General features: G+C 54.6%; 1 protein-coding gene across 1 annotated transcript in view; it reads right to left on the bottom strand.

The window, feature by feature from the left end:
* Window positions 1-10,126: 10,126 nt before the first annotated feature.
* The window catches only part of ZNF648 (zinc finger protein 648), a 34,760-nt gene continuing 26,436 nt past the window's right edge, over window positions 10,127-18,450 (bottom strand). Inside the window, exon 11 of the mRNA XM_046898208.1 lies at window positions 10,127-10,970. The gene's annotated coding sequence lies outside the window, so the exon portion shown is untranslated. The remainder of the gene's footprint in view (window positions 10,971-18,450) is intronic.

The raw sequence follows: 18,450 nt of genomic DNA on the forward strand, positions 1-18,450 counted from the left end.
GACCGGGAAGGTTTTTTGGCTTTTCATTTGTGCGGGGTGGGTGGGAAGGAGGGGGTGGTCAGAATCTGTGGACCCAATAGGGGGCTGTTGGTTCTCTGGGGTGTGGTGGTCCTGCTGTGACTGTAAGGGGGGTCTCTGTGTGTGGGGGATATGGGGCTTGTGGGCATCCATCCACACAGCCCGTAGGGTGTGGGAAATGCTGTGGAAAAAGGAGCTGGGTGAATGGCTGGGAAGGGCACACATGGGCAGCCGTGATGGTGGTGGGAGTGGGATTCGGTCCTTTGCTCCTCCCGTTGCCTTGCACATAAATGTAGCACAGGTGCTTGATGCTTAATGGTACCTCGTGTTCTCAGCTGACAGAGCATTTACCCACTGGCTTGGTAATTAACCAGATGAAAAAAGCCTGAAACAATGAGCACTGTGCTGCAAAATGGCTCTTCTGATAATTATATATGGAAAAAAAGGCTGCCAGGAATTAGAAGGAAAAATCCCTGCTATCCTCAGACACTGTTGTCTCACTGCTTGCCTAAAGCTTGCAGGCTCAGCCTGCTTTGCAGCCACCTGAACACCATTTCCCATGCAATGGTGGGCAGTCGAAGACCAGCTTCCCACTTTGCTGAAAACCTAGAGCTTGAGAGCTTCTTGCTCTCAAGAGCTGCTCTGCTTTATGTTCCTGGGACAACATGATTTCTGTATAGTGCAGCCAGTGGCTCGCTGGTCCACGATGGGGTGATCACTGATACAAAGCTGGCTGTGTGCAGCAGCCTTTCACAGGTGGGGAGTGCTGGAGGATGATTTGAGGCTGAGCACTGCAGCATCCTTCAGCCAGGAGCCCTTGCCTGTATAAAGTAAGGCATTGTCTCTAGAGGTATTCAAGGTGGAGATGTGGCACTAAGGGACACAGTCACTGGGCATGGTGGGGATGGGTTGGGGTTGGACTTAGTGACCTTCATGGTCTTTCCAACCTTAATGATTCTGTGGTTCTATGATCCACTTTTCTGCTGCCACCCTGGCTTTGCTTTACCTCCTGCCTCGCTCTGAGGCTGAAAGATCAGAGGTGGGCTTGTTGTCGGTGGCTGCCCCAGAGCTGGCTCCTCTTTTCCTCCCTTTGCCAGTGAGATGGTGGAAGACTGCAGTGCCTGCTGGGTCAGCAGTGCAAGGGGGCTGCACAAGCTCTTTTTTTCCCCCTTTTTTCCTCCCCATCCTGGCCTGCCCACGGGCTGGCACGGCTGGGCTATTTTGCTTTCATAAGCTGCATTATGTAAGCTGGTCTCGAGCAGGGACATGGTGCCAACTTGGCTTTGGGAAGGAGCCGCATTCCTCTGCCGCGGGGTCTAATCCCTGCCTGCAGGGAAAGCTGGGCTGCAGGAGAAGCAGGAAGGCCGTGCCTTGCTTTCTAATCCCTCGCCCCAGGTGGAGGAGCCTTGCGGAGCCACGGCTCCCTTTGTCAACAGGCTGTGCCCTGCGTTCCACTTTGCAAACCCCATCCTCAGCAGCTCGGGGGGTTGGCCCAGGCTTGCACAGCACACCTCGGGACCTTTCTCTCCTGCTGTGTTTGTTGAACTGTCTGTGCTCTGCATCTTCAGTTATGCTTGTTTGGAAAGGCTCGGGGAAGAACACAGAAGGCGGAGACTTCCACAGCGCTAGCCAAAAAGACAGCAGTAAAGGTGAGCAGCATAAGATGTGGGGTTTTGTGGTCAGCAAATGGGGTTGCATGGTGAGGAGGTGGGGTGCAGAGCCTAGGAAAGACCATGGGATCATAGAATGGCTTGGGTTGGAAGGGACCTCAAAGGCCATTCAGTTCCAATCCCCTGCCTTGGGTAGGGTTGCTAATGGCTAAATCAGACACTGGGGGAGGTTGCCCAGGGCTCCATTCAACCTGGCCTTGAACAGGAATGGGGCATCCACAACCTCACTGGGAAGCCTGTGCCACAACTTCTATGGTGCATGGGCCAGGATCTCCAGCACAGACTGCCCCCAGGGTGCCATGTGTGCAGGACAGCCCTACCCATGTCAAACCAATGGGCAGCTTGGATGGGGCATTGGGCAGCTTGATCTATGAGATGTGTCCCTGCCCATTCTCTGGTTCTACTGTCATAGGCTGGGATTGGAAGGGACCTCAACGATCATCTAGCTCCCACCCGCTGCCATAGGCAGGGCATCATACTGGGAAGCAGTCCTGCACCTACTTGTGCATACAGTGCAGGATGACACCGGATGCTTGGCAGGGTCCTTGGGCTTCTTTGGCCCTTTCACCAAGAACTGAGGAGCTCCAGGACCTCATTTGGCCAGGAATGGCCATACAGACTCAGGAGATCTCCTCTCACTCCTTTTGAGTTAAAGCTGGCAGCAGTAATGCCTTGCCCTAGGTCTTCAGATCTTATGGGTATGACCATAGAAGCCAGGGCTTGAGAGCTGGATGAACCACCGAAACCTACACGGTTGCTCTGAAACACAGGATATTTTCGGCCCATTTTCCATCCAGCTAGATAACACATGCAGGGTGATTAACTGGCTCCATTTTTTACCACCTCTCCATGTGGCTGCCTCTCCTGGCACCATCTCCGTCCTCTCTTTGAAATGCTTTCAGTGCGGGATGGCTGCCTTCCCTCCTGGCACACAGCTGGGCTTGGCACTCACCGAGGACTGCCAACCTGGGAGGAAGTGGCTCATTAGGAGATGAAGGGGAGCGTGAGCCTGTGTATGGACAGGCACAAGCCAATGCGGTCCCCTCTAACAAAAAGCCAGCAGCTTTCCCCATTGCACCTCACAAGGAGCAGCCTGGGCTTCCTGGGGCTGCTGCCCCACTGGAGAGGGTTGTGTTATCATAGCAGGAAGGAACTGCACAGGGTTTATTGCCTGCTCCTGCCCCACCCCCAGGTCAGGGTGGGCGTGCTGGGCTCACCATTCATTTGCATGGTCGCATTTTTCCCCATGCTGCTGACATCTGCTGATCCCAGATTGCTTTCCAACCATCAAACCCTATGTTGCAAGAGAGAATTCAAAGAGTGGGAGACACCTCATTAACTTTTACTCCACCCCACATCCTTCCCATCATCATCCTCTGCAGGGACAGGGAGAAATATTGTTTTCCTTGCCCAAGGGGGGAATAGGATGCTTATGGGGTGGGCAGGGGAGCATGACTGGCTGCAAGAAGCCTGGCAACTCCGTGCACCAACACAACCTGGGTTCTGAACAGCTCCACAATGAATGACCCTGTGGGATCCCATTTTGGCTCCTGGACATGGAATGGGCACCATCTGGTTCTTGCTCCCCAGCTCACAGCTTCCCAGCTGAGCTGAAGTAGCCAAGCAAGGCTTGGGCAGCAATGCTCTCCCTGCTGGGCATCCACTTTCCTTTTCAATGCCCCCAGCTGATGTTTTATAGGAGCTGCAGATGTTCAGTATCCAAGGGTGTTCCTTCCATGGTGGGCTTTCTCCAGGCAGGGAGTCAAGCAAGCAAAGAACAAGATGATATTGGAAAAGTGGTCTGATTTTGCTCTAGCTATAGCTAGCCCTTGTGCTGAGCAGAGATTTATGTCATAGAGTGACCACCTGCAGGCAGCTCTGCTTTTTCCAAGCAGCACTCCATCTCAGACCCAAAGAAGCATTGTGTCAACAGCAGCTAGGGGGTTTCCTAGCTGACTCAGGCAGAGATAACTCCTTTCCCTTTAAACTTCAAGTGCTGAACACCTTTCGTTTACCCATCCTAACTTTCCCATGCAAACAGGGCGTAAAGAGCAAAAAATAGCACACGGGTGGTGCTTTCCTTAGCTTCCAGCTGCACTGCTCTGGGAAAGAGGCACAGGGTGGGAGACAGGCAGAGATGGGGCTGCATCCTGCCTGGCTGGCTCCCAGCCACCCTGCACTGCAGGAGGTGCTTCCGTGGGAAGGTGACTCCACCTGGTAGGTGTGACACTGAGGCTGGGGCGAGGAAGGACGAACAAAGCTCCTTTTGTTGAGCTTCCCCTGCCCCGCTGAGCTTCCTGAAGCTGTGCCAGTGAGATGCAGGCTGTGCCACAGTGAGGGTGAGGGAGGCTGGCTGAGCAGGGGACCTCTGTGCCATATCCTAGGTGGGTACAGCAGCATAAGGGGATTGCCAAGGAGCACCCGTGGGGTGCACATGGGTCTGGGACATGGAGAGTCTCAGCATGTGGGTGGGCACCTGTTAACAGTGCCACCAGCATCACTAGCGTGCCAACCTTGCTCATCACCTTGGGCACATAGAGGGAACTTGATGGGTCTGTCCAGGGATGCACGTGAGTGCAGGAATGCCAAAATCCACCCAGGATGTTAAAATCCCATCCCAAAGCAGCTCCATCCACCAGAACAAAGCCCCTTAAAATCTGACCTTATTATGGAGGCCAGAGAGGATACAGCAGCGCTTAGAAACATCTCTGGCTCATCACAGCAGGGTGAGGGGGATGCACAGCCCTGCACTCCTCAGAGATGTGCTCATCCATCCCATCCCTGCAATGCCATGCATGGTGCACAGTGCTGCTCCATGTGTCTGGAAAGCCCCTGGGATGGTGAGAGTTAATCCTTGCTCCCAGCTGCCTTCCTCCAGCACCGTGCAGGAAGAGGGGCTGCTGGGGGAGGAAAAAGTGCTGTGTTCAGACCTTTTACCTAATTTCCAAAGGTTCAGCCCTCACAGCCTTAGCAACGGGAGCTGCTGGCATCTGCACTGCTGGCTGCCCTCACCCACAGCCCCCATCCTTGCTGCAGGGATGCAGCAGCACCCATCTCAGCACTGACTTGATGCCTCCTCACCCACAAGGAGCAGCCAAGGGACACAGCGCTTTGTGCTCCTGCCCTGAGGTGTGCAAGGATCACTGCCCTGCATTTAAAAGGCAAAGGATTGCATCAGGTACACACACAAAGATATATTTCCCTCTGATTTGAGCCAGGAAAACTAGAAATTAGCAAGGTGGTGAGGACCCCAAAAGCTGCCCTATGTATTTGTGAGGCACATTGCAGCTGGAGAACAGAGCATGACCCAAAGGAACTTGAATCCCAATGTGCTTTCCCTTGGCCAAGGCCAAAGAAACCTTTGGAGAACACCTAGAGTCATAGAATCATTAAAGTTGGAAGTGACCACTGTCATCATCAAGTCCAACCCCAATCATACCCACTCACCCGTGTCCCCAAAAAAATATCAGGGATTCCTGCAATGCTAACCCAAAGGCTTTATGCCATAGAGACAGAGACTGCAGAAGGTTCTTGTTAAGCCCATAGCTAGCCAATGCTCCTTTTGGATTCATTAATGGAGCTATTAGTGCTGCTCAAGTAATCCAGTCCATCTCCAAGCCCAGCCCATCCTGGAGGTATATTATGGGGGTCTTTATGGTGCAAAGACCCAGTGGGGTTCAGCTCTGCTCCCCATGGGCATCCTGAGCAACCAGAATCTTTCCCTAAGGAACAAATGGGTATTTCAGGAGCAACAATAGAGCTGATTTAATTACAGCTAAGCTCTGTTCCTGAGGTCTTCATGATCAATCAACACTTCAGCAGAGCAATTAAGTTTGATTATGTTCGTGTTAAGATCCTCCTTGTGTAGTAGGCAGCATCTTCCCTCGATGCTTGTTCCTTGATGAGCCACACATTCAGCAGAGCATGGGCTTCAGCAACTCAGCAAACCCAATTAATTCTCCTTGCCATGAAGAGCTCCCCAAAGCTACGTTGCTACTCTCTCCAGCTTGTGCATGGCCAGTGCATGCTCGTGGATTCCTTCCTAGAGAGGAGCATATCGTTGTGAGTGTGTCATTCATTTGTCTTCGAGTCAGAATTGCTGTTTAAGAAGAGGGTTGATATACTCCAGACAAAGCTACCTTTGTGCTTCCTCAAGACTTGCTGCGCCCAAAGGCTTTCTGTGCATCCTCCTCCATCTGAACCCTGCTGCAGAGTAGTGGAACCCAGCTCATCCCTCAGGAGATCTATCAGCTTCCCTCAGACCTTAACTAGCCACAGAATTAGATATCCAGCCATCTGTATTCTTACTTGGGGAGCGTAAAGGAGTTTGATGCTTTTAGTCCATTTGTCTTCCATCCACCAATTGCAATATTTCCGTGTCCATCAATGCAAGGCTCTCACCAGGCTGGCTCTATTCTGGCACTTATTATCTGGCAACATCCACGTGCATCAGACATGAGACAAACTGGATTTGGGGGCAGATACCTCTTTGAGGAAGGCAGCTGCAAGACATGACCCGGTGCCATGTTGAGTAGGAGCAGTTTCCCACCATTCCCTGTTTCTTAGCTTCATTTACAGTCTATGCACTACAAGGTCTGTGCAAAAACCCTCGAGAGCTGGGAGCATCTCTCTTATCCCATAGCAGGAGCCTGCAAGCATAGAGCAGACAGGAGCCAGACTGCTTGCAAGCAACTTTCTTTTCTTAAGGAATCATTGGGTATGAATAGGATCCTTACCAAAGCAGGTTCATGCAAAGGACAAGGCCATATTAATTGTTTGCAGAAGTCCAGCAAATAAACAGCATTCCTCCTGATTCCTTCTTTGCCTGCTGTCAGTCCAATGGCCAATCCAAGCAGGAGCTTGGTGACAACCTTCGGTAAGGACTGGACCATACCCAGCATCCCAGGTGGGAGATGGGCAAGCACAATGGAAACTTCTGGTTGCAGCCCTTAAATCATGTATGTGGGGGGAAAACAATCCATCCTGTCAGAGGGTTTGAGTGCAGAGGGGAGAGCCACTGTGGGCAGACGTTTTTCCCTGAGACCACTTACAGTGCTCTGGAGCAAGGTGGGGAAAATGGAAGACAAAGGAAAGACAGGGATGGTGCAATGCAATGGAAAGCACAGCAATGACAGCAGAATAGCAAAGCAAGAATTTGCTCAAATACAACAGCTATAGGCACAGGAACAAACAAAAGAAGCTACCTACCTTCAGAAGACCACAGATAGGCAGGGATCTCCAGCATGAGATGCTCTCATCTCCACTGCCAACCCTTAAATGAGGTCTGGGAAGGGGTGGATCCTGGCTCCATCCCTTCAGGTCACTCAGGTTCATTGCATACACCTGAGCTACCCTGGGTTGGCCCTGCCTTCCCACCAGGTGCTCAATCACTGCTTCAGGCTGTGACTCAGCATCTCCACTACAGATGGCAATAAGGTAAGGGTGCAGAGCTTGGCTCCCTTCCCAAGCGATGGTCAGCCTGGAGAGCTGGAGTGTGAGAGGCCAAAAGCCACTGAGCCCTTCTGTGCCCCAAAATAAAGGCAAGGTGACACAAGGCGTTGCAGGTGCCACCACCTGCTGACCTCCCCACCACCTCTGGAGAGCCATCTGTGATCCTGAAAAGGAGAGAGAGACTTGCAAGCACCGTTCTTTGTCTCCATGTACACTGAATATCCCCCCCCAAAATACATTATTCCAACTGGAGCACTTTACCCAGCCACTGTGGATCCCTGGAGAGTTGCCTGGGTGGTTTCTGTGCTCGTGGACTTGGAGGGCTCTGCCTGGGGCTGGGGAGGGAAGGGTGCTTGCTGTGCACAGCGCGTGGCAAAAGCTCGTGTTGACACTGGCCACAATGCTGGCTAACCAGAAGGGCTCACGTCTGCAACATTTCAATCTCGGGCTAAATTTAAACACTGAAAGAAGCCCAGAAAACAGCCCAACCCTCATCTGCTGTGGCCGCCTCTCGCCAGCCCTGCCTTTGGCAAGGAAGGAGCTTTTGTTTCGCCTGGTCTCGGGGCCAGCTCGGAATAATACCACCAGCGAGACCCTCCCTGCCCCACACAATGCAGCAGCGTGCTCAATTCCCAGCTGTGTGCCATAGGGAAGTGCCCGGCGTGCCGCTGCCCTTCCAGATGTGCAGCCGTGCAGAGCTCCGGATCTGGGGCAGAGGTGGAACAGGGGCACGCAGTGTGGGACCTGCAGTGGGATGGGGTCCCCATGGTGCTGGGAAGTGCAAGCTCTCTCTGCTCTTATAGGGACCACAGGGTCCATTTTTGGGGATGCAGGCATGACAGGAACGCATTGCCCATGGGAACAGCTGCACCTCATGATGCTCCTCATGCTTCCCATCACCCACCACCTTGCTTCTCGCCCGCTCTTGGAAAATGCCTGCAGATCAGCAGGGTCCTCCTGCTGTTATTTTTACGCAGTTTGCTGAGGACACAGAGATAGTGGGTGCTGACAGGAGCCTGGCTGCAGGCTGGGACTGCGCCGGGCTTACGTGTGTGTTTGTAAGTAAAGGGAGGTGGGAGGGGACAAGAACACGCAGATGTGATGGGAGAACTCATGCTAAAAGTGAGCGTGGAAAGAACTCACATCCCGGCACCCCACGGGCTCCCCCCCAACCATCACTGTGCCGGGCAGCCCGGGGCAGTGGTGGGGTCACCATCCCTGGAGGGGTTACAGATCTGTGGAGATGAAGTGGTACTGTGAGATGTGGGGCTGAAATGACATGGATGGGCTGGGGTTGGACTCGGTGATCTTGTAGGTCTTTCCCAATCTTATGATGCTCTGACGTACAGAGCACAGGCCTTCTATCTGGATCTGTCAGAGCCACTCAGGGCTCGCTCTGACTCACACCCCTTACTCATCCCAGGGCAGGGCTGCCCCAGCAGTTTGGGCTGGGCTCCCACAGCTTCCTCTCCTGCCGCGTTTCTGCCGGTGTCGCCCCTTCTGCTTTAAATTAAAAGGCAGGGTTAAAAGAAGACAAGAGGAAAAAAAGGATTATAATCAGAAGAGATGGGGCCAGCCCTGTGCTGGAAGCAGGCAGCAGGAGGAGGAGGAGGAGGAGGGTTGGAAGGGGTGAGGTCGGCCACAGTCACGTGCAGGCTTTGGTTTCGGCACAGACGGCGTGTTTGTATGGCAGGAGGGTGCAGCATGGTCTCCTGCTTCCAGGAATCCTCTGAGCACAGGATACGCGTGGGGAGAGGGTAAACATGATACAATAGCTGGCCTGTAACTCGATCAGCTCCCTGCATTAGCTGCTCCCTGCGCAGGCACCTCGATGCCTTCCCGTGGCGGCAGAGCATGAGGTGGCACGTCCCGGGATGCAAGGCATACAGCAATGGGAGCATCATTAGTTACGCTCATTAGTTCAATCTCCAGCAATATTCTTCAGCTCACAGTCGGGAAGAAGAGAGTCTGGTTAATTTTCTATGCTTGATTGCTTTGCTGCAGGAGCAACGGGAAGGAGCTGGACAGACCCTATGGGGAGCAGGGTGGGTTTCTCCCCACCCGCTGCTTTGTTTGTATTTTTAGAGCGCACCGCAGGCACGAGGTCCCCGTGGTGAGTGGAATTCCAGCCTGCAGCCCTGCTCCATGCGCCCGTCCTGCTCCTCCAACAGCCAACAGCTGAGCCGGGGCTCAAGTGTCCCAGATGCCAGGCTTTGGGGCTGAGCAATGGCACCGGCAATGGGATGTGGAGTGAGTCCCATAGTGCGCAATGGGCTCTCAGCATCACCGGGCTGTGATGCAAGAAGGATGCTTCACGGTGGAGTGACACCACTGACTGGCTGCAGACATCACTCCCACTGACATGTCCTACTGGGGCTGGGGCTCAGCAGGCAGTGAGTAATTCAGGCACCCATCCCACTGCCTGAATCAGCGCTGAGAGCATCCCAGAGCTGGCAGCTCTGCCTGGCGCTCCTCCTGCTTGGGGTCATAAATAGGGCTGCTGCATCTGTGCGTGCACATGCATACATATAGACACACACAGAACTTGGTTGGGGTTCCTTGGACAAGAGGCAAAGCTGACCACCAGCCAGCAGCTCAGCTCTGCAGCACCCAAAGCTCCTTCAAAGCAGGCTGTTTCCCCTAATAGCAAGCGCAAGCCACAGCTGCTGAAGGCTCAGTTGCTTTGCCTCCTGCACAACTTTCCACTTGTGCTTTCCATTGGGCCTCTCCCTGGAGCAGGAGCACACAGGAGGTGGCTGCCCTCCAGTGTCCAAAGTCCCCTGCACGGAGAGGTGAAGAGAGCACTGACTTCATGGAGCAAATATTTTCCATGCCATCTCCTTCCTAGGTCTCCTTGCAGTCTACAGTGCAGTCTACTACGATGCAGTGCTGCATTTGAAGCTGGTGGTGTTGCGTGGGGCACAGGGCTGCCTCCGTGCACTGCCCCTGCAGGTTAACACCCTGCAGGCTTCTGAGGCCCCTCAACGTCCCTCCAAAGGAATGTATTACAAAGCATGTACGGGACAGAGGGTGTTTGGAATGGGATGGGAGCACACCAGCGGACAGCAAAGTGGGGGACGTGGTAGCTCGGTCCCGTTGGTGCTCACCCAGTGGTACGACGAAGATCAGATCCTTACCACCCCCACCTCATGGAGCAGGGTGAGAACACGGTGCGCTGCCAGCAGCGGTGACAAGCATGTGGCACACACCAGGAGGTGTCAAAAGATGCTCACGTAGGCTTCACCCGCAGCCCCGTGCCTCCGCTTCGGCCACGTAGGGGAGATCACTCGAGCGGTTTGCGTTTCCCACTTCTGCACAGGAGAGGTGCCACGCTTACCCATAGGGAAGAGGTTTGCACTGAGCTGGATGGATAAATCTTGCCTTTCCTGTAGGCCTGGGTCTCCCCTGGGGCTGCTGTTCCCTCTTTGTGTATTTTTGGGGTGAGGAAGCTGTGGCTAACCTCATCGCAAGCACAAATCAGCTGAGCGGCGCTGCTTTTATTTTTTTTGGGGGGGGGGGGGGGGGGGGGGGGGGGGGGGGGGGGGGTTTGCTTTTTTGTTTTGTTCTCAATTGGAACAATAAAACATCTGTTCCTGAGCCTGGCAGCTGGACCGAGCTGAAATGACGTTAGCATCAATTATCCTCCGGGATGGGGAGGATGACAGAGAATGGCGCAGATTTCCTTAGCGCTGAATGACAAACGGGAACAGCAGCTTGGCGAGGTGGTCCGTGTTCCCGGCCAGGGGCCAAATATCAGCCCTCGTGTTGGGATGCCCAAAGTTGTGCTCCTCTTCCCCCGCATGCCCAAATCACCGTTCGGCTGCCAAACGCCTGCCAGGGGGAGAATAAGTGAAGATTGAAGGATAATGCTCGTTTTGGTGGAAGCCAAATGCAATGGGTTTATATGGCAGTCACAGAGATTCTTCCGAATGCACCAACCCGAAATAGCCCAAAGTTGGCTCTGCTACCAACCTCAAGATGCAGGGCTTGGGTCAGGCTGTGCACGCACCCAGCAGAGCCGGGTCCTCCAGCAGGATGGGGTGATGCAGGATCACGTTCCCCGGGTGCAGAAAGGGGCTATTAAGGGGATGCAAAGGGGGGGTGACCCAGCACAAAGGCTGCGATTTGCTGGCACCGACTGCCGGCCGTGGTGATGCTCGGGCGCGTGATGCAGCCGCCTGATCCTGACATAGGGCAGAGGGGCATGCAGCCATCCTCTGTGCAGGTGTGCAGGAAGCTGGGGAGAGGGGGGGTTGTTCCCAAGGCAAACCCATCTGTCCCATCGGCCAGGCACCGATGTCACCGCTTGCAGGGCTTTCTGCCCAAAGTTGGGTGCACACATTGCTGCGGGTGAGGAGACACCGTGAGCATAACACGCACACACAGATCCCCCCCCCCCCCCCCCCCGGTCCCATCCAGCACAGGAAGAAAATCATTTCCCCGCATCCCAGCAGCACAGAGAAGAAATGGAAATGTGGGAAAACTCAGCAAAATGGTAATCACCGAGCAGTGCTTCCAAACGAGCTGCTCCGTACCTGCGCAGCCAGATGCCTGCATAGCTTAATGCTGGCTGCCGGAAATAATGTGGGCTGCTGCAAGCTCCAAAATAGCTCTCCTGCTCCCCGGGGAGCTGTGCATTTTCAGCCTGACAGCTCTTAGTGCCCAAGGGGTGGGTACAGCTGGAAAAGCCGACTGCATCGACCACCCCTTGCGTCTGACTGCTGGGGACTCAGGTGGCTCTGGGGCAGAGGGTTTGGGTGCTGTTGGCTCTGTGTGCTTCACCTGGCTGTTTCCCTGCCTGCGCTGTGGCTCTCTGATCCCCCATTGCCTCCTGGCTGCCAGCAGATTGTCCTTGGTATCACCCTGATGTGCGTCACCTCTGCTCTGCGCCTGGGAGCTCCTGCACTGGTTTCATCCACCAGGAAATGGACTCAAACTGGGACAGTTCCCCACATCCTCCCCCTGGAGAGGCCTGGCTGAATCAAGAGCTGGCAGCCCAGCAGCTGGGCTGAAACAAAGGCTGGGTGGCCCCCCCAGGGATCAGCCCGCAGTCTCTCCTTTTCTCCTTTTGACCCACTTTGCTGGCTTTTCCCTACTTGCTCAGTAATCCTAAGAGGAGGCAGTAGCCTGGACATCCTTTGAAGACCTTAATCCCCACCTATGGTGATCTGGCTCCTGGTGCTGTCACGTCAGGGCTGGCAGAGTTTCTTGTGCACGGCACTGCGTGCTCTGCAAAACGTGCCCTGCAGAGAGCATGGGCGCTAGGAGCAGGCAACTGGGGTCACCATCCCATATGGCATGGCATGTCAATGGTCACCCCAAGAAGGAGCAGAAGACAGAGGTGGCAGCTGCAGGTAGAGCACAGGGCACACAGGGCTGCCTGCACACCAGCCCAGGTTCTGCATCACAGCACAGTGCCCTCACTCCCCATCACCCCTTCGTTTCAACACACCCCCTCCACTCCTGGTTGTTTGCATAGCATGAAATATTCTAGCCTTTATCAGTGTTTGCACTTTTGCCTCTGTTTGTGCTAGTTGCATTTTAAAGGCAATAAAGTCCAGCTCTGTTTGCTCTTGAGGAATCCATATTTTTCCCCCAGTGCTCACACCAATGCTCTGAGCACCCATGCTGTGCATCACCCTACAGCTCAGCTCCCCCACCACGAGCCCCCCAGGAGCTCCAAGCCCCAGAGCTGGTCCCTGGCGCGGTGGATCCCATGGGCTCAGCCTCATATCCATCTGTCCCTGCGTGAGCCCCACAAAGCTGCTTCACCCCAGCTGAGGGAGCCAGGTGCTGACGCCAGTGGGCAACGCACGTCCCACCACCCATGGGTGTCCCCCCGTGGTGACAACGCCTCCAAGTGACACCACGCTGTGCCAGCACCAGTGTGCCATCCTGCCCAGCAGGATTAAACATTAACAGGGGCTGCTGCCGGGGCAAGGCCAGGTGAGTCTCGGGAAGGGGTAAAGATGTTGTTTCGGGAGAAAGCATTGCTCAGATAACGCTCTGCTCTTTGGTTGTTCTGGTCATCTCCTCCCACCCAGCTCCTCCTCAGCTTCCTTCAGGGCCAGGCTTGATAGGGCCCTGGGCAGCCTGAGCTGGTAGGGAGCAGTCAGCCCATGGTAGGGGTTGGAGCCCTATGGTCGTTAAGTTCCCCTCCAACCCAAGCTATTCTGTAGCTCAAGGATTCCTCTGTCCTTCCCAGCTGCTGCCTCCACTTCTGGTGCCCAAGCTTGGCACATGGCCCCACGGGGAGGGGATTTCTGACATCTCCTAACGTATCTTTGGACAGGGAATAGCTGCTGGAGGTGCTGTAAGCTGAGGATACACCGGCCCTCTTTCTGCCCCTGCCGCCCCCAGTGCTTGGTATGGCTGAGGCACCCTCACCCACTGCAATCTTACATAGCTGTTAACATCAGCTGTGCTCTCCAGGGCACACGGTGCCTCTCAGCAGACGATGGCTCAGCAGCAGGAACATGGTGTGAGTGGGGACAGCGTGGGGACAGCAAAGGAACACGGTGTGAGTGGGGACAGCCTGGGGACAGCAAAGGAACAAGCTGTGCTGCTGCAAGCCTCTGCAAGCGGGGTTTCAGCTCCCAAAGCAAGGAGGAAAAGGGCATCTCTAGGTTGACCTTGGCTGGAAATCATGGCTCCCGAAATGTCGGCTGCCCTGAGTGGTCGCGGCCAGCCCTGCCCTCTCCTGGACACGGCTCGTTGGGAAACATGCCAGGTTGTGAGAAGTGCAGCATTGGCTGTTCGAGGGGCTCAGCTCACGTGAGTCCATTCATGGAACCTGAGTGCTGATTGACCACGTGAGCAGCACTCCGTGGAAAACAGGCTCGCGTTGGCTATAATTAGTGCCCAGCAGTCTGGGATGTGTCCATCCCTGCAGCATGGGTAGAGCTGTGCAGGTGGGCCCCAGGGCTGCAGCTCTGCTCCCGTGTAAAAGCCCTCAACGGGGTCCTATCCCCATCTGCTCCCTGCAAAGCCTGGGCAGAGCAGAGCAGAGCAGAGCAGAGCAGAGCAGAGCAGGCACGGACAGAGCAGCACATCTGTCAGAACGAAGGCAGCTCCTTGGGAACAGCCATACCTCATCCCTGCATCCAGGGCTGCTTATGAAATTACTGGGGCCATACAAATGGCAAGTTTTGTTTCAGCAGACACGGTGCCTTGCAGGAGATAAATCTCTGACCCAGTAATCGTATTTCTCCTTCCTTGGCTTCGCTTTTAAATGGGCTTGAAGCTCTGTGGCGTGGTGGGGATGGCTGGGAAGGAAGAACTGGGAGAGGGACGTGAAGGGCTTCGCAGCCCATGGAGAGGGGTGGGTGGAGGTGTCCCCATGTTTCCCCAGGTATTCTGCACGAAGAGATGCATCTGGTGGTGCTTTCCCATAGCTCTCAACGGCCACTGGTGTGAGCCCACCCCCTCTTCCTGAGCATGCCAAAAATTGCTGAAATTCTTCTCATCGAAAAGCCAGAGAGTGAGTGGTCTTGTGCTCTGCATTGGGGAGCAGATGCAGCTCGGGCAGGCGGCCAGAAAAACTCTGTGTGAGCATTTATATGTGTATTTCTATATAAATGAGGAGGGGTTTTTTTTCTGCTTCTTGCATCCACACTGCTCCTCCGTGCTCGCAAGTGCATGGCACAGTCCCTCTCCGTTTGGTTTTATTGCTTCAGCTGCAGCAAGGTGATGGATGGGGGCAGAAGCAAAAGTAAAGTCTGCCCCCAGGGCTGCATGAATAATGGGACAAAGCGGGGTGCAATGGTTGCTCTGTCCCTGTGGGCTTTAATAGGTACCCAGCCATTGAGGTCCCTGCACAGAGAGGTAGATATAGGTGTGTGCTGTGATGTGAGCATCTCCACTGATGTCCCCACCTGCCTCTCCATTGCTGTCCCACCAGGATGGTGCTCGGAGCCCAAAGCACACTGCCTGTGAGTGCAGCCAGCTTCCTCATCTCCAGGAGATTTATAGTCCGGGCCCAGCCTTGCTGTCCCTCTCTTTATCCAATGGGTTTCCCAGCCAGGATCTGAGGAGCTCAAGCAGTGCAGCCAAGGTCAGCTTCCAGGTCAGGGCAGAGCCGGCCGAGCCTCCAGCTGTGATTTATGTCCCACACGCTGCTTCCTCATTTTCAGCACCTCGTTACATCCTCAGGTCCCTGCATGCAGCGTGGCTGGGGGATGCCTGGCTGTCCCCGTGTGCTGAGGCTTTGGTGAGAAAGGAGAGGAGGTCCAGCTCTTTGCCTATGCGGTAGCACATCCTGAGCCTTCAGGCAATTCATTTTTGCCTCTGGGTGGGTTTCTTCGCAAAGGCACATCCTTAGGATGGGCTGCCCAACGTTGAGATATGCCTGACCACGCAGCCAGCCCCTTCACACCCAAATCTGCTCCGAGCACAGCTGCTCCAGAGGCTTGCGTGGGATCGCTGCTTATTTTAGCTCATCTCAACCTGCAGTGTGGCTGCACGGCCGAAATCAGCTGCAGCAGCCGAGATCCTGGAAGAGGTGCTACATTACAGAATGCTCTTCTATATCCAGCATCCTTAACCCAAGGTAATGAGGACCTCTGTGCATGTCAGCTCCGGACCTAACAAAGTTGTCTTGATGGTGATCCCAGCTTTTGAGCAAGGTGAAGCTGTGGGTGCCCTGGGACAAGATGCTGTGCTTGCAATGGGGCTGGGGCATGCATGGGACAATGCTGCTGGTGCAAATCTTGCCTGCAAGCCAAGGCTTGGGGATCCTGAGTCTCCTGGGCTGCTGGGATCTGCCAGATCCCCCTGGGTTACTTTCAATGTAAAACACCCTGGCTGCTGCAGGAGGGTCACACTGATGATGCTGGAGGGCTGGGTGTTTGCTTTCGGTGCAACACGTGTGGGTGTGAGGTGCCCGCAGCCAGCAGCAAGGCAGAGCTGGTGCAGAACAGTGTGGGTGGTGCTGGTGGCACAGCAGCACGCCCAGATCAGTGACAGCATCACACACCAGCCCATGCCAGCTCCTGAAGGCTGCTTTCCTCCTGATGCAGCATTGATGTGGCACAGCACTGCCCATTGTTGGCATTGCCTGGTGTTGGCATTGCTGGATGCAGACTGGGGACAGCAAGCTGGGCTGTGACAAACAGCATCCCCTGGTCTCTGCGGGGCTCTGGCCCCAAAGGCAGCAGAGACGCAAGAAGCTGCTTCAAGGATTTTTTTCCCCCTGTTCCTATGCTGGTGGGAGTGATGGCTGTGAGAACTGCCCCCTCTTCAGGCAGAAAGGTTGAAGGGTCCCCAGCCTCGCTCCCCAGATCAGCAGTTATCCCCAGTTCAGCACACGGCTATCTGACACAATCCAGGTTTGCCACGAGCAGTGCCAAAACACTGCCCATCACTGAGGAGTTGTTCCACAGTTCTGCTGCCCCAGAGATGCAATTTGATGCTGCTGCCCAATACACATATGCCAAACAGTCTGGGTCCTATCAAGGTTAAAGGGGAATTTGCTCTTCATCTCGTTGTGTGCAAAGTCAGCTCCCATGTAGGCAAAGCCCCAGTGCTGCAGTGCAGGGTTTGCAATCAGATGGCACAAGAAGGGAACAAAGGGGAGTCTGAATGGTTGGCATCTTGGGGGCTTCCTTTGGGGGTGTGAGAGTGGACGTGTGCCCACGAGGCTTGGAGCAGGCTGCCATGTGTGCAAGGGATCTGGGCACAGAGGGTGCCTGGGATGAATGGGGCCCGAGGGCTTTGCCATACCCAACTGCATGCACGGTGTAGAGCTGTAGAGCACAGACAATCCTTGGCTGCAACGCAAACCGTGTTTTCCCTTTTTAACTACAGCAGGAAATGACCTTTGGAAGGGGCCTTTGGATAGCACAGTGCACATGGGTGCAGGTGGTGGGGAGAGCAGCACCTCAGGGCAAAGCCTCACCCCAGGCACAGCAGTCTCAATGGAGACGCTGCCATTTGCCAGAGTTATCTCTGCAGCCCTGGAAAGAAGCACAGGATCCTGGAAGCGCTGCTGGAAGAGTCTGCACTGTACATTTTAAATGGAAGGCAGCCCCATAGCGGCAATATACGTGTTTGCATGCACAGCCCCATGCCAGCATTCTCACCTCTTTGCATTTTGGCTTCTAGAGGTGGTAGTTGAGCTCTGGGTGTGGAAGGTGGGTCCATCCGCCCGTGTCCACCACCTGGTCCCAGGGCCACCCTGTGGGTCCACTGTGGTCCCCTCCATGGGACGGAGATGAAGAGCTGGTGCAAGAAAGCTGCAGCAGATGAGGGTCTGAGTTTCTTCGTCCCGGCAGCACTGCTCCTCACCATACACCGTGGGTTTGAAAGGGTTTCTAAGCTCCTGGCACCACCTCTGAAGTAAAACAAAGACCCAGCCCTGGAACGGGGCTGTGGGTAGAAGAGCAGATGCTCCATCACTCCTCTTTGCTGGAGGATGGCTGGGAAGAGGAGGCCCAGCAAATGAGGGTATATTTCATGTTGACTTTGCTATTTGGTGCAAAGCCAGAAAGCCAGAGTATTCAGCAGGGGAGGGGGGGTGGGGGGAGATTATCTTTGCTGCAAAGAAAACCGAGTCGCTCTGCCAGGGAAATCTCCTCTGAGGTCTGAAAAGCAGCAGGAAGGTCACCTCTGGTGCTCTTGGCGTCCTCTGGGCTGAGCTCAATCTCTTCTTTACTTTAGACTTGGGCAAAACCAACACATTTCCTCACGCTGCAGCCACATCCTTTATGAAATTCAGCTCTTGAACTGCTGGTTGGCCTGCTGTTTTCTACAGCTAGCTGTAGACTGTGCCTATATCCTATATTGTGTCACTGGAGGTGCTCAAGAACCATGGAGATCTGGCATTGAGGGTCACAGTTAGTGGGCATGGTGGGGAAGGGCTGATGGTTAAACTAAATGATCTTACTGGTCTTTCCAACCTTAATGATTCTATGATTCTACACCATCCTATAGAATATCCCATACTCCGTGCCTTTATACTATTTCCCAGGGGAGCCTGGGTGAGCCAGTGCTGAGGTTTTCCCTGTTAACACCATAGCCAGCCCTGTGGTACCCAGCAACTGTACCTATGGGCAACTGGAGCAGTGACTTTGCTGCATGCATCATTATTCCACCTATGCTCAAGTCAATCTGAAGACCCGTGTCTCCTTCTGCATCCATGCTGGGAGCGTGCAGAGCTAGGAAGTGATGGGTCATGCTGGTTATCCTTGCACCACGTGTGCTTTGTAGCTTCTACGTGTCCTGATAGGACAGGAGGCTCAAGGAAAGGGGATGAGAAGCAGAGAGAAGAAGGTTACAGGAACAAAAGGCTCCAGGAACTAAGGACCCAGCATAG

Source organism: Gallus gallus, chromosome 8 (assembly GCF_016699485.2).
Source record: "Gallus gallus isolate bGalGal1 chromosome 8, bGalGal1.mat.broiler.GRCg7b, whole genome shotgun sequence".
Classification (NCBI taxonomy): domain Eukaryota; kingdom Metazoa; phylum Chordata; class Aves; order Galliformes; family Phasianidae; genus Gallus; species Gallus gallus.